The following is a 9,688-nucleotide window of genomic DNA, read 5'->3' on the forward strand; positions in this document are numbered from 1 at the left end:
GCTGAAACTATTGTTGAAGGAACTGCACAAGTTATTGATGAATACAACTTATGGCATGCAATAAAAATGATCATTTGCTGATACAACTAGCTTTAACACTGGGAAAAAAAGTGGAGTTGTTTTCAGATTACAACAAATGTTCTCGAATCAGTGTTTCAACAAACCGCAGTATATTGGTTATCAGCATCACATTCTGGACAGGATTCTCCGTTTGGAGATGGACGAAGAACTTGGCGCTAACACCAATTCTCCAAACATCGAATATCCATTTGTGTCTCAACTAAATAAAGAATTATGAAAAACAAAAATCACAATTTGTTAATGGAACAGAAAAGATCCTCGATAAGTCAGGATGGAGAGATGACTTGAAGTTTTTGTACCATTTAACACGGGTGTTTAGATTCTTTGAAGAAAAAGGGCATTTTCCTTTGATTAACTTTCACAAAATTCCAAATATCAGTAACGCAAGGTGGAATTCAAAAGCAATTCTCGATATCCTTGCATTCATTTCTATACCTACAAAAAGGAAGACTTTGGAGAAGATATGCAGATTCATTTCGTATGAATGGGCAGAGTACTGGTTTACTAATCAGATGTACAATGAAAATGACTTCAAGAACTTGTCAGAAATACTGAAACACAAAAAAACACTAAACTCATTGCAGAATCACTAGAAGCAGGTGCCATCCTTACTCAAGATACCAAGAAGTAATCAGTGTGCAGAATATGCCATCAAAGTGATGCAGGAACTTTATGCTGCCTGCAGAAACAGAGCCAAACTGCAACTTAGATTTATTCTAGGTAATAAACAGTGATTTTAAGTGTTAATGCATTTGTATAAGCTCTTTTTTTTTATTATTTTTATTGTTATTGTACATGTAATGTACACCCTCAAAAATCGAATTTTAAAAATTTCGGGGTGACTTTTTTTTTTGTTTTTACTGAGAAGAATAAGGGATTTTTCCTTTGTCTTTAAGCAAAAGTTCATCGACTTGAGGTACAGGAACGTAAGGTTGTAAAAAAGTTATAACCCTAATGTACATTATAGTTTTCAACTGTACATTTCCATCTTGCTCTCCTCCCATAGAGTTTTTCTTGGAACACGCCCATGAGCGATTTATGGTCGGTGAATAGGTGAATTTCATAACCATATGCCAAATCTCGAAAGTTCTGTAATGCAAAGACCACTGCAAGTGCCTCAAGGTCTATAGTGCAATAATTTTTTTCTGCACCTTTTATTTGTCTGCTAGCGAATGCAGTTGGTTGATTTTTTTTCCAAGCTTATCTTCTTGCATCAGTACGGCCCCTAATCCTTTAGGAGATGCATCTGTGCAAATTATAAATCTATCTATCTATCTATTGCCAGACGCCATAATCCCGTACGGGGTGGCCATTTGACTCTGAGTTATTTGTTTTACAGGGAGGGGCACTAACCCTCCACCAACCCACTTGACACGTAGGGAGCACGTATGGTTGGTTATATGGTTACCACCCAGCGTTGTAAATGGTTTCTTGGCTTACAGGAAACCATTTGGCTTGTCACTCAATGTAAAGCCACCTGTAACGGAAAGAAAAGTGGTTTTGTGAAATAAGGATCGGCCAAGCAAGGTACACCTGTAAGTTTATATTTTAATTCATTAGATGCTAGTGTTTGTTCCTCTCCTCACTGGAATACTGCATCTTTTTTCAGTAGATGGAATAATGGTTCTGCTATATGAGAGAATTGAATTACGAAAGGTCTGTAATAGCCCGCCAGACCTAAAAATTTTCTCACTTCATCTACATTTGTGGGTTCAGGGAAATCCTTTACTGCCTGTATTTTGTCCTCAGACGTGTGGATCCCCTCTGCATCTAGTCTGTGACCAAAGAATTTTATTTCCTTAAAGCAAAATTTGCATTTAGACAACTTAATTTTCAAACTAGCATTGGCTAACTTGTGTAGGAACTGGTCTAATTTCTGTAGGTGTTCGTCTATTGTTTGTGCTGCAATTATGATGTCTTCCAAATAGACAAATATTCCATTTCCTAGCATTTAAGACAATACATAATTCATTAATCGTTGGAATGTGCCTGGCGCTGTCCTTAACTCCATCGTTATCTGTGTATATTGGTGATGTCCTGTATTTGTGGAGAAAACAGTGTATCTGCGTGCCTCTTGATCAGTGGTTATTTGGTAATAGCAATTAAGCAAATTGATTGTGGAAAATACATTATTTTCTGGTCCAATACTCACTTAACAATGGCACAGGGAACCGGTCTGGGATTGTGTGTTGGTTTAATTTACAGTAATCTACTACCGCACTCATTTCTCCATGTCGTTTAGGCACGAAAAATAATGGGTCATTCCACGGGGAGACTGATGGCTCAATAATACCCAGTTTTAGCATTTCATCAACATACTGATTTGCAAAGGTATGTTGTGAGTGTGCTACTCTATAGGCTGGTACTTATATTGGTTGTGTGTCCTGGTGTACGTTAATCTTGTGTTTAATCACGTTAGTACACCTAATTATTCTCCAGTTAATGGTACAGTTTGTCGGTGTTTTTGTCATTAATCTAGTAGATCTTTTTCCACATCAAAATTTCCTGAGTGAATGAAACTCTCCTTTATGCATTCTCTGTCCACTGATTTTATCTCACTTGAAGTTCCAGCTATAGTTATTTCCCATATAGGAGCAGGACATGTCTCTAAATTGCATATACAAGTCCCCTTCTTATCTGCACATCTCCATTCACCTGATTAATTAGGAACACATGAGTTTCCCCATTGTTATTCACCTGACATAAGGCGTTTTCCACTGTGAATCCTTTCACTTTACATAATTCTTTTAAGACAAGAACAGTACCATTCTTCAATTTACCCTTTATGGTGACTTTCGTATATGAATTAGGCGGAAGCTACATCATCGTTGATGAGATGTGCGGGGACTAATGTTCGGGGTTTACTGTCACCTCGGTCCCTGGGCAAAGGGGATGGGGGGCATGGGAGGGATGGTGTGAGTGCATCTGTACCCTCGTTAGACTGAGTAGTTCTGTTTAGTTGTGTTAAGAAGCGAGATTTGCCAGTTAGGTAGTCAAGGAGCTTCTCGACATTTCCTGCTGCTTACCGTAGCTTCGGTGTGAGTCAGAGTTGCCAGTTTGCATGTTGTTTGTGAGCGTAGTTATTTCGTAAGTTTTGCATTAATTTTTGTGCTCTTTTTTTCTATGATGTTTTATTTATACGATTGTTTGTTAAATTGTGCAATTTGATTTGGGTTTGTATGCTAAATAATTTACGGTGTGATGTAATGTAAGAAAACTCTGGCATGTTTTGATGCCTCCTAATTGGTAATTATTAACTGTGGCCCCGTCGAGTTTGTACTAGAAGTTTCTCGAGTAATGTTAGCTTATATAAGGTTCGGGAAGAGAGCAGAGGAAGTTCAGTCGGTTTTCAGTTCAGTTTGAGTGTAGTGCTGTGTCAGTGCAGTTTGTATATTTTTGGTACTTGTGAAAACAGTGAAGTGTTGTTGGCAAATAGTGAAGAGTTACTGATGTTTGTATATCATCAGAACTTGTGATAAGAGTAAAATCTTGCCAAGCATTAATTGTATTTGCAGTTAGTAAAGTTTGTATGGCTCCAGTGCATGTGAGAATAGTGAAGTGAAATTGGAAAGCTTTAAGTGTAATTATTTGGAAAATAAAGACAGTGAACTAAAGAAGCCAGTGTTCATTTATGATGCCTGAGCTGATCCTGTGTACTGTACACCTAAAGGCTGACTACTGGAAGCACAGCTCACTGGGCAATGTTCTTCCAATACTGAACTACTGCTGTTGAAGCCTGTGGCAGTATGGGACGAGGACGTAACCAAGGTGTCAGAAGTGTGAATTATTCAGGGCTGCAATGAGGCTAACCTTCGACATGAGTGCAGGATGTGTGCAGACAAGATCCCGAGGTGAGCAGGAGGAGGATGTGTCCCTGGTTCCAATTGTGAAACTATTACAAGCATCAAAGAAAGAACTCCAAGAACAATTACAGGCCCAAAGTGAACAATTTCAGGCACAAAAGAAAGAACTTAAAGAACTGTCGCAAGCGCAAAGTGTACAACTGCAGGCACAGAATGAAGGACACGAAGAACTTAAAGAACAGTTACAAGCACAAAGTGTACAACTGCAGGCACAGAATGAGGGACAGAAAGAACTCAAACAACAGTTACAGGCACAGAATGAAGAACAGAAAGAACGATATGAACAGCTTCAGGAGACATTACAGGAGCAACAGTGGGAATTACAATTAAGGATACAAGGACAGCTGGACGCTTTCATGGCGGAAATGAAGGAAGAGCAGCAGGAGTTGAAGAAGGAAGTATATGCTGCGCTACAGCAGCAGAAGTGTGAGGTAAGCAATAAGATGATGGAGTTCAGACAGCATCTAGATAACCAGGTGAAGCATGTAGAGAACCAGCTGAAGATTAGCGAGGGAATAGTGATGGAGCGCAGACAGCATGTAGATAACCAGCTGAGGCATGTAGTGGACCATGTGAAGATAATCAGTGAGAAAATTGAGGCAATAGAGAAATATTGCACTGCTGAACCTCAGGTTAGTGTACAGGGATCATATGAAAAGAATGGACAGCGTATGGTGAATCTTGATGGATCCCAGGCATCTAAAAGTAGCATTACAGGGTTGTATAATCAGAATGTAGGAGATTTAAGACCTGGACTTAATTATGATGCTCCAGTTTTTATGACCCAAACTAATGAAGTGCATGGCTATAATGGGGGTCCAGGTAAAAAGAAACCCCAGGAATTTGATGGTAGAGTATCTTGGGAAGCTTACCGTGCACGGTTTGAGTTACTTGCGGATCAGAATGGTTGGGATGATAGGCAGAGGGCAGTACAGCTTGTTACCAGCTTTAAAGGTGCCACAGTGGAAATCCTGGGCCAGATGTCAGTGATGGAGAGGAACAGTTATCAGTCCTTAGTAGAAGTGCTGGAGTGCAGATATGGGACCATGTACCAGACTGAGGTTTACAGAGCAAGATTCTGGAGCAGTGTATGGGCTCGAGGGGAATCCCTACAGCAGCTTGCCCATGACCTGGAGAGTATGGCATATAAGGCATACCCTGGAACAGCACCTAACCTATTGGCTATTCTTCTGAGGGACTAGTTCATCGATGCACCTGGCAATGCAGAGTTGAAAGTGCAAGTGAAGCAGGCACAACCAAGAAACATGCAAGAAGCACTAGCCATGGCTCTAGAATTTGAGTCCTATGTCAGATCCAATACATCCACCTTTCAGGCAGGTCGTAGTGCAGGATCCAAGACAAGAAAGGTGCAGGTACGTGAAGCGGAAAATTTTGAAGGAAGGTGCTGGTACTGCGAAAAGCCAGTACCAGAAAGTGGATTGCAATAAGTGGAAGAGAGAACAGGAGAAGACTGGAGGAGGCTGCTGGTTCTGCGGGAAGCTGGGACACAAGAAGGTGCATTGTTACTGTACAAATGGAAAAAGGAGCAAGAACGGAATAGTGCAAGGAAACCCACGATTGGAACAACTGGGTGTTGGACATGTGGTGAGGAGGGACATTTCAGCCATGAGTGTCCAATTGAGAAGGATGAAGGTAAATTAGCGAAGGCTGGTGACGAGAGGCAATAACCAGCCAATATTTCCCAAGAAGCCCCACCACTGAAGAAATGCAGAAGAACCTTGTTGAATACTGTGCGAGAAGACGGAAGAACAGATGGCAAGGAGTGCAGTTGGAATGGGAATCTTTGCAATAAATGCCGCCGTATGGTTGTGACAGGGCCAGCATCAGATACAGAAAACCTGAAGAGGATGCAGGTGGAGGATGCAAATTTACATCAGTGCTAGAGTGGCTGCAGCAGAGTACTGTGCGACCTCCGGGGAAGAAGTTTCCAGGTTAAGCCCTGCGACCAAGAGTTACTGGAATCAGTGGGACCTTCTTTGTTTGAACAGCAGGCTACTGGAGTGTCAGTGGGAGACACCTGATGGCCTCAGCAAGTATTGGCAACTGGTGGTTCTGAAGACGATGAGTTCCGAGATCTTGGATGTGTCCCATAACCAGATCGCTAGTGGGCACCTGGAAGTGAAGAAAACTCTAAGCCGGCTGCGACAGAGGTTTTACTGGATTGGCATGCGTCAGGACATTGAAGAGTGGTGTTGGGCCTGTGGTGTGTATTGTGGCAAGAAGGGGCCTAAGAAACGTGGTTGTGCCCCTCTCCAGCTGTACCAAGTGCCGATGGAAAGAGTCGGTGGACATTGCTGGACCTCTGCCACTCACTGAAAGAGGGAACCAGTATATATATGTGTTGCCATGGACTACTTCTCAAAGTGACCAAAAGCCTATGCTATCGCTGACCAAGAGACTGCGACTGTTGCTCAGGTGTTTGTTGACCAGTTTTTCTGTCGTTTTGGGATGCCAAAAGAGCTATATTCAGATTAGGGTATAAACTTTGAGTCTTCCAGGTTCCGTGAATGCTGCAATTTATTGGAGATCAAGAAGACCAGGACAACCCCATTATGGCCACAGTCGGATGGGATTGTGGAGAAATTCAACTGGACCCTGGGACAAGAACTGGCCAAGTACTGCATAGAGGGACAAAACAGAATGGGACCAGAAATTACCTGCGTTGCTGATGGCTATCGATCTGTATCCCATGAGTCTACCAGCTACACCCCTGCAAAGCTGATGTTGGGCCACGAATTACACTGACCTGTTGACTTGTTAATGGGAAGACCACCTGATGAAGAGCTGCCTACAAACACCACCGGCTATGCGAAGCACCTTCAGGAAAGGTTGGCTGAGGTACATCATCAAGTGTGAGGAGCCCTCAAGTTTTCAAGAGAGGTGATGAAGTCCAAGTATGATGCCAGGGCAAGTGAGGTGAGCTTCAAGGATAGTGACCAAGTTTGGTTATACAATCCTCAGCGAAAGAAGGGACAGTCACCGAAGCTGCAGAGCCCATGGGACTGGCCTTACGCTGTGTCGGATCGCCTATCAGACGTAACGTATCGGATTCGGGGAGGCAGGAATCTCGCCCAAAGGTGGTACATGTGAATCGTCTGTGGCAGTACCATGGGCCAGGACAGTACAGCTGGGACGTCTCTGAGGAATTGTGCTTTCCTGCAGCCGAGGATGTTGAGGACCAAGGAGCTGAAGTGCAAGAGGATGGTGACAATTTCCCTTGAGAAAAAGTGACTCAGGAAGAGGACTAAGACATTCCAGGAGGAGTTGACTGTGTGGAGCAGCAAGGATGTCATTGGAAGTGGCATAGATAAAGATCTAATAAATTGAAGGATTATTTTGTGTATAGTTAGATGTTTCATTAGGATGCAGGTTTATGTTTGTATATATTGTGTAGTGTTGTCGGGACGACAAAGGACTAGAGAGGGGGTACAGTTAAGAAGCGAGATTTGTCAGTTAGGTAGTCGAGGAGCTTCTCGACATTTCCCTTTGTTTACCGTAGCTTCGGTACAAGTCAAAGTTGCCAGTTTGCCTGCTGTTTGTGAGCGTAGTTATTTCGTAAGTTACGCATTAATTTTTGTGCTCTTTTTCTCTGTAATGTTTTATTTGTGTGATTGTTTGTTAAATTGTGTAATTTGATTTGGGTTTGTATGCAAATAAATTACAATGTAATGTAATGTAAGAAAACTCTGGCATGTTTTGACGTCTCCTAGTTGGTAACTATTAACTGTGGCCCCATCGAGTTTTTGCTAGAAGTTTCTCTAGTAATGTAAGCTTATATAAGTATGGGGAAGAGACTAGAGCAAGTTCAGTCGGTTTTCAGTTCAGTTTGAGTGTAGTGCAGTGTCAGTGCAGTTTGTATATTTTCGGTAATTGTGAAAACAGTGAAGTGTTGTTGGCAAATAGTGAAGACTTATTGAAGTTTGCATATCATTGGAACTTGTGAAAATAGTGAAGTGTTGTCAAGCATTAAGTGTAATTGCAGTTAGTAAAGTTTGTATAGCTTCAGTGCTTGTGAGAATAGTGAAGAGAAGTTGGAAAGCATTAAGAGTAATTGTGGAAAATGAAGACAGTGAACTTAGGAAGCCAGTGTTTATTTACGATGCCTGAGCTGATCCTGTGTACTGTACACATAAACGCTGACCACTGGAAGAACAACTCATTGGGCAACGTTCTTCCTGTACTGAACTGCTGCTGTTGGAGCCTGTGGCAGTGTGGGACGAGGATCTAACAGTTGTTTGATAGTTCCAGCTCCCTTCGATTTTCTACCATTGTTGGGTGACAGTTCTGGAGAAAATTCATCTATGAATTCATTATCGTGTTGAATTCCATTCATTTGTGGGAGTAAAACTATATTCTCTTTCCTCATAGTTCTCAAATTCAGTAATATGTTAGGTTTAATTGCGAAGTTCTGCACTATATAGAAAATAGCGGAGATTTGTCTCGTAGTCTCTATAAAACTGACGTCTAATTGCATCATGCCCTTTACGGTTATTTGTTTGCCATCTACAGCATATAACTCTAAATCAGATTCCTCCACGAAAATTACTTTCTTCTTATTTCTAAAAATCATCTCTAATTCCTCTTGTGTTATTAAATTCACTGCAGAGCCTGAATCCAAGCATAATGAAATGTCTTCATCTATACAGGAAGAGGGCACCAAGATATACTCGTTTCCGAGTATGCTTCCTGTGTGCACTTTAGACTTGGTTTTCTTTATGTATGGTCGTTTTTTGTCGTGGCATGCCCTTCCCCCGGCTTAAAAACAGATACTATCCTTTCAACTGTTTTACAGTATGATGTCCACTGTCCTGTGTTTTTGTGTTTTCTACAATATGGTTGCATCCCCTTTTCTTTGTCTCGATCTTCCTTAAGCTTAATGTAGCATTCAGATTTCGTGTGACCAGGGTTCACACAATAACAACATAGAGTACACCTATCTCCCAAATGAGACCCTCGAGATGACTTCCCATATTTTGGTTCTTCTGTGGCACGGTTTCTGCTTGGACTGCGTGCAAACTTTTGATGCTGCCTTTGGCCTGGTGTTTGATATAGCTGCCTCGATGTCAGTTGTTGTTTGGTTTGTATGTTTTCGGGTCGCGATCGTTTTTCTTCTGTGCTTGGGCTAGATGTATTCATGGCTGCCACTGTGTTGGTAATTCTCTTTGGTTGTACTGTCTGGGTTGTGATATTACATTCAGCTCTGCTTTGCAACAGTTCATCTCTGTCTCGTTCATAAACTCTAATAAACACATTCCTGGGGTGTATGTGACAGTTTTAACAATTTTTAATACTTATCAGGTAATTTACACAGTGCAGCTACATAATCAAGGATGTCTACAATATGCATGGGTGACATCATCCCATCAACTGTTACACAGTTTGAGTTCTCTATAGTGGCTAAGAGTGTTCTCTTAATTGTGGACACATCTGTTGTTATTTCACCTAAGAAAGGGTTTGTGGTATGTTGTCTCAAGATCCACAGTCTTATGTAATTCTGGAATTATACATGGCAAGAAATTTATACCTCCAGAAAATTTCTTTAGGAATTCCGTCTTAAACTCATCGTATGTCAAAGCTCGTAAGAGCTTATAAGATCTCAGTAGATCACCAGCTGGGCATCTTTCTTGGTTAATCCATGATGAAGAAACAGCTATCTTTTCACTCTCATCTGTTACATGTATCTTAACAAAGAGTTGCTCACACTGATTGAAAAGGGACGTCAC

This window comes from Coenobita brevimanus, chromosome 71, assembly GCF_032717465.1.
Source record: "Coenobita brevimanus isolate Jiangsu-jjx chromosome 71, ASM3271746v2, whole genome shotgun sequence".
NCBI lineage: Eukaryota > Metazoa > Arthropoda > Malacostraca > Decapoda > Coenobitidae > Coenobita > Coenobita brevimanus.